Source organism: Heterodontus francisci, unplaced genomic scaffold, assembly GCF_036365525.1.
Source record: "Heterodontus francisci isolate sHetFra1 unplaced genomic scaffold, sHetFra1.hap1 HAP1_SCAFFOLD_59, whole genome shotgun sequence".
Classification (NCBI taxonomy): domain Eukaryota; kingdom Metazoa; phylum Chordata; class Chondrichthyes; order Heterodontiformes; family Heterodontidae; genus Heterodontus; species Heterodontus francisci.
The window spans coordinates 4211760-4217521 of NW_027140758.1; the positions used below are offsets into that span (position 1 = coordinate 4211760).

General features: G+C 42.6%; 1 pseudogene; it reads right to left on the reverse strand.

The window, feature by feature from the left end:
- Positions 1–214: 214 nt before the first annotated feature.
- Positions 215–323, reverse strand: LOC137360611 (U2 spliceosomal RNA; annotated as a pseudogene).
- Positions 324–5762: the final 5439 nt, after the last annotated feature.

The following is a 5762-nucleotide window of genomic DNA, read 5'->3' on the forward strand; positions in this document are numbered from 1 at the left end:
GTTCCGGAACGTCACGTCAAAGTATCCACTGCTGGGGAAATCCTGCAGGCAGAAGACGTCCGTCGCTTGAAATCCGCAGCAATCGAAGAGAATTTTCTTGATGAAGAAGGTGCGATCAACCGGTGCATCTCCTTCCTTGTCCTTCACGACCACCCGAACGCTGTTCCGCACTCCCTGGCCCGAAGCTCGAAATTTGGTTATAGCCATTTTACTCAAAGCTTCCCCAGGATCAAAAGGCAATGATCATGGTCTCTTCTCAATCAAATAAGCACTGATAAGAACAGATACTACACTTGATCTTAGCCAAAAGGCCGAGAAGTCCTTTTTTTTTGTTAGAGGAGGAGGGTGGGTGGGAGACACGACACGTGTAGTGTATCGGGTACAGCCACCACCCAAATATATAGTTTTTACTTACCCAGCAGTCCCCTGGTCCTCCGAAAACTAAAGGGAATTAACTTTTAAACTCCCACTGAAATTGACTTCCCAGCTGTAAGCCCGCTCTCGCACCTTCGCTACTGTCAAGCTGCAGTCACCAAAACTAAAAGAAAGAGATTATAAACCACCCAAATATATAGTTTTTACTTCCCCAGCAGTCCCCTGGTCCTCCGAAGACAAAAGGGAATTAACTTTTAAACTTCCACTGAAATTGACTTCCCAGCTGTAAGCTCGCTCTCGCACCTTCGCTACTGTCAAGCTGCATTCTGTTGTTTGTCAATCTCTGCTACTGTACATGAGTGATATCTGTTATGCATATATTATTTTCTGGTACTGGAAGTGAATGTTGGATTTATTCTTCAGCTGTTAGTCTCTGGTACTGCATATGAGTCTGGGTCTCATTCAGTATCAGTCAATTTCTGGTACACTCTGCATGTGCACATCCAGGGCTCATTCTGCATTTGGCAGTCTCTGGTACTGAATGTGTGTTGCAATTCATTTTTTATGTGTCTGTTTCTGGGACAGTCAGTTACAGTGGGATTAATTTTGTATCTCTCAGCTACTGCCATTGTCTGCAAATGTGATACATTGTGTATCTATGAAATTCTGTTGCAGGATTCCTCTGTACCTGCACTTAATATGTATCTCAGTGATGGTATTGAGAACTATTTGTTTAATGCCATGATGTGTCACGATTTGCTTGCCTCATTTGTATTTCAAAATATGGATCACATTTTAACTGTGTGTTTTATTGAGTTGTGGTGTGAGAGTTTTAGGAACATAGGATCAGGACATTCAGCCGATTGAGCATGCTCTGTCATTCAAGATGATCATCCACTTCAATGCCTTTTTCACACACTATCCTCATATCCCCTTATGTCATTTGTATTTAGAAATCTGTCACTCTCTGCTTTCAACATACTCAATTACTGAGCTTCCACAGCCCTCTGGGGTACAGAATTCCAAATGTTTAACAACGCTCTGAGTAAAGAGGTTTTTCCTCATTGCTATCTGTTTTGGACTAATATTTAGTCTGTAACTCTGAACACATTTGTGAATGATGGCAAATGTTTCAAACTCACAAATGGTGTGCTCAGTCCAATTAGAATCATTGAATTGATACTCTATCTTTCGTTACAGCTCTTTCAGAGATTATTGGACTGGTATGAAATGAGTAGTGCAGTGTGCACTAATTGACATAATACTATAACTTTATTTTTGATACTGTATGAGATGTTTGTACTACATTGTAATCTGTCACTGGGTATGCAGTCTGGGCTACATTTATTTATTTAGAGATACAGCACTGAAACAGGCCCTTCGGCCCACCGAGTCTGTGCCAACCATCAACCACCCATTTATACTAATCCTGCACTAATTCCATATTCCTACCACATCCCAACATTTCCCGACCACCTACCTACACTAGGGGCAACTTTATAATGGCCAATTTACCTATCAACCTGCAAGTCTTTGGCATGTGGGAGGAAACCGGATCACCCGGAGGAAACCTACGCAGACAAGGGAGATCTTGCAAACTCTACACAGGCAGTACCCAGAATTGAACCCGGGTCGCTGGAGCTGTGAGGCTGCGGTGCTAACCACTGCGCCACTGAGCCGCCTCTAAGGAATCTAAGGATTCATTCTGTACCTTTCCATCAGCTGCTCTACCTGATATTTAATTTGTAGCTTAGGCTGCACTTTTGTGGGATTAGTCCGGTGCCTTTTAATCTGATGGTGGGTGTGATTTTGAACTGAGATTGATAGACCTACCTTTCAGCAGTACTGAGTTGGGGTGAATTGGAAACAACTTCTGCCTCTCCTGCATTGTTTGATTGTCTGCTGGATTGAAAATGTGTCTCTGGAACTTGGGATCAGTGCGAGTCTGACTACTTCTGCTCTCTGTGCCTGTGGAACTCATGGCCTGTCTGTGTCTCTGTGCTCTGGGTGTGATAATGTACCTACTCTGTGTTCGAAGGAGTGGACTGCACTTTTCCTTGTGCTGGGGAATCACCACCTTCCTTCAGGTTACTTCAAGTTTTTGCCTACAGAGAGAAAGAAAAATATCTCTGTAACTCAAGATCAATTGAGGTAGAAGCTAGAAAAGTCATTGTTACGACCAGGTGAGAAAGGCTCCCCCTCTCAGCCTCTTCCTTACCTGTAACAGGGTTTAACTTTTTAAAACACCAGGTTTTAGCTTCACTACTCCCTAATTCTAATGGCAAAGAAATCAACCAGGCATGTTTTCTCAGATTTAAAAAAGAACAGTGTAAGTTTATTAACCTTAAAAATCTAATTCAGTTAAAATGAATAAAGATACGCAGCACAACCACGCTAGCGTACATATGTGATAAACAGACACACACATAGAAACGGAAGAGGGGAAAAGATTTGAAGCAATAGCTGGAGTTCAGTTGCTGGCTTTGGGTTTGATGTAAAGTCTTTGATTGCTGTTACGGCTTGCAGTTCTTGTTGGGGACCAGTGCACACTTTCAAACTTGTTTCGCTGGTCTTCTGTCTTGAGGGTTGAGCTACTCCCATGGGTGTCTGGGACTCTGCATGTGTGTGTGTGAGAGAGGGAGGGACCTGCCTTCTGTTGTCTTCAGATTGCAGTCTCTGTCATATTTTTATTTCCATCTGGCATTATAGCATAAGAACATAATAACTAGGAGCAGGATTAGGCTATTCTGCCACTCGAGCCTGTTCCACCATTCAATAATATCATGGCAGATCAAATCATGGCCTCAACTCCACTATCCTGCCTGCCCCTATAACCAATTATTCCCTTGTAGATCAAAAGTCAGTCTCACTCAACCTTGAATATATTCAATGACCAACCTCCACCATCCTCTTGGGTAGATAATTCCAAACAATAGCAGCCCTTTGTGAGAAGAAATTCCTCCTCAACTCCATCTAAAATGAGAGACTCCTTATTTTGAAACTGTTCCCCCATAGTTCTCGATTCCCTCATGAGGGGAAACATCATTTCAGCAAATACCTTGTCAAGCCCCCTCAGAATCTTATGTATTTCAATAAGATTGACTCTCATTCTTCTAAACTCCAATGAGTGCACCACAGCCAGGTCAACCTTTCCACATAACACAACACCTTTATCCCAGAAATCAACCTAGTGGTACTTGCCTGAACTACCTCCAATGCAAATATATCTCTCCTTAAATAAGGAGACCAAAACTGCATGCAACACTCAAGGTATGGTCGAATCAACAACCTGCACATTTATACTCCATCCCCCTTGCAATAAACACCAACATTCCATTTGCCTTCCTAATTACTTGCTGTGTTTTCATGCTAACATTTTGTGATTCATATATGAGGACACCCAGATCCCTCTGTACCACAGTATTCTGCATTCTCTCTCTAATTAAATAATATTCTGCTTTTCTATACGTCATACCAAACCTCACATTTTCCCACATTATACTTCATTGCCAAATTTTTGGCCACACACTTAACCTGTCTTTATCCCTTTGCAAACTCATTGTGTCCTCCTCACAACTTGCTTTCCCACCTATCTTTGTATCCCCAGCAAATTTGATTACAATACACTCGATCCCTTCATCCAAGTTATTAATATAGATTGTAAGTAGTTGAGGCCCCAACACCAATCCCTGTGGCACCCCACTAATTAGTTTGCCAACCTGAAAAATGACCCATTTAACCCAATTCTCTGTTTCTTGTTAGTTAGCCAATCCTCCATCCGTGCTAATATATTACACCTGAACACCATGAGCTCTTATCTTGTGTTGTAACCTTTGACATGGCACTTTATCGAACGCCTTTAAAATCCAAATACACTACATCTACTGGTTCCCCTTCATATACCCTGCTTGTTACATCCTCAAAGAACTCTAATAATTTTGTCAAACATGGTTTCCCTTTCATAAATCCATGTTGACTCTGCATGATTGTACTTTAATTTTCTGAATGTTCTGCTACCACTTACTTAATCATGGATTCCAGCATTTTCCCAATGACAGACATTAGGCTAGCAGGCCTATCATTACCTGCTTTTTGAATAGGGGTTTTACATTTGTGGTTTTAATATCCACTGGCACTGTTCCAGAATCTCGTGAATTGACGAAGATTACAACCAACGCATCCACTATGGCTGGAGCCATTTCTTTTAAACTCTGGGATGCAGGCCATCAGGTCTAGGGGATCTGTCAGATTTTAGTGCCATTAGTTTTCCTCATACATTTTTTCCAGTGACAATGATCGTTTCAAGTTCCTTCCCTCCTTTTCCCCTTGATTTTATACTATTCTTTGGATGCTTTTAGTGTTTTCTACCATGAAGACTGAGTTAAAATACTTGTTCAAAGTCTCTGCCATTTCCTTGTTTCTCATTGGACCAACCATTCAACCGAAATCGACAGCCGCTGTTTAAAGTATTTCCTCGATACTTCTCACCGAGTGACAGCAATAGTTGTTGTTCGCATAACTGCCCACATCCCTGCTGCCCGGCTCTATTTCCTCTATTCACTGTTCAAGAACAACAAACAGTGTGAAACTAAAGCCAAACCAGGAACGTGCATTACAGGTTTGAGGACAGAAAACAACAATGATTTTCAATAGCAGAATCTTCCCGTTCTGTCTCCCTTACCTTGTCCACACACAGCCCGAGAAAGGCCTCTTCCTTCCTGCACTTTGTTCCGGGAGCAAATTCTCATTGAGAAGCGGCGCTCAGATCACCGGAGAGAAAAAAAGAATTCAAACTGTCTCAATGAAAAACAGACCAGAATTGACCCAGATACTTCCATTATTAAATTAATTCATCAGCACCAAACCACTTATCATGAATGCACCGAGGGGGTCTCCAAATTTATGAAATTGAAGGTGGCGGCATTTATTAAATTGTTGATTGACATCATGTAGTTCAGTTCTTCATTTAATTGGGGGTGGGGAGGGTGTAGGGGGATGTGTGAGCAGAGGAGCAGAGCGAAATCCAGAGAGGGAACGGAAAACACACCTGGACAGATGTGAAACTGGTCAATGCACCATTACAATAACTGCATCTCTGACTCCCTCCTGACAGTAACCAGTCCTTTCACAGAGACTGTGGGTGGCTCTGAAAAGAGTCTTTGGTTTATTAGATGACATTTTGGCCGCTTTACTTTTTCTGGGATCTCTGAGCGCTGGTTTTCTTGGGTAGCAGCATGGCCTGGATATTAGGCAGCACACCGCCCTGAGCGATGGCCTCTCTTCCCAGCAGCTTGTTGAGCTCCTTGTCGTTGCGGACGGCCAGTTGCAGGTGTCTGGGGATGATGCGGGTCTTCTTGTTGTCCCGGGCCCAGTTACCGGCCAGCTCG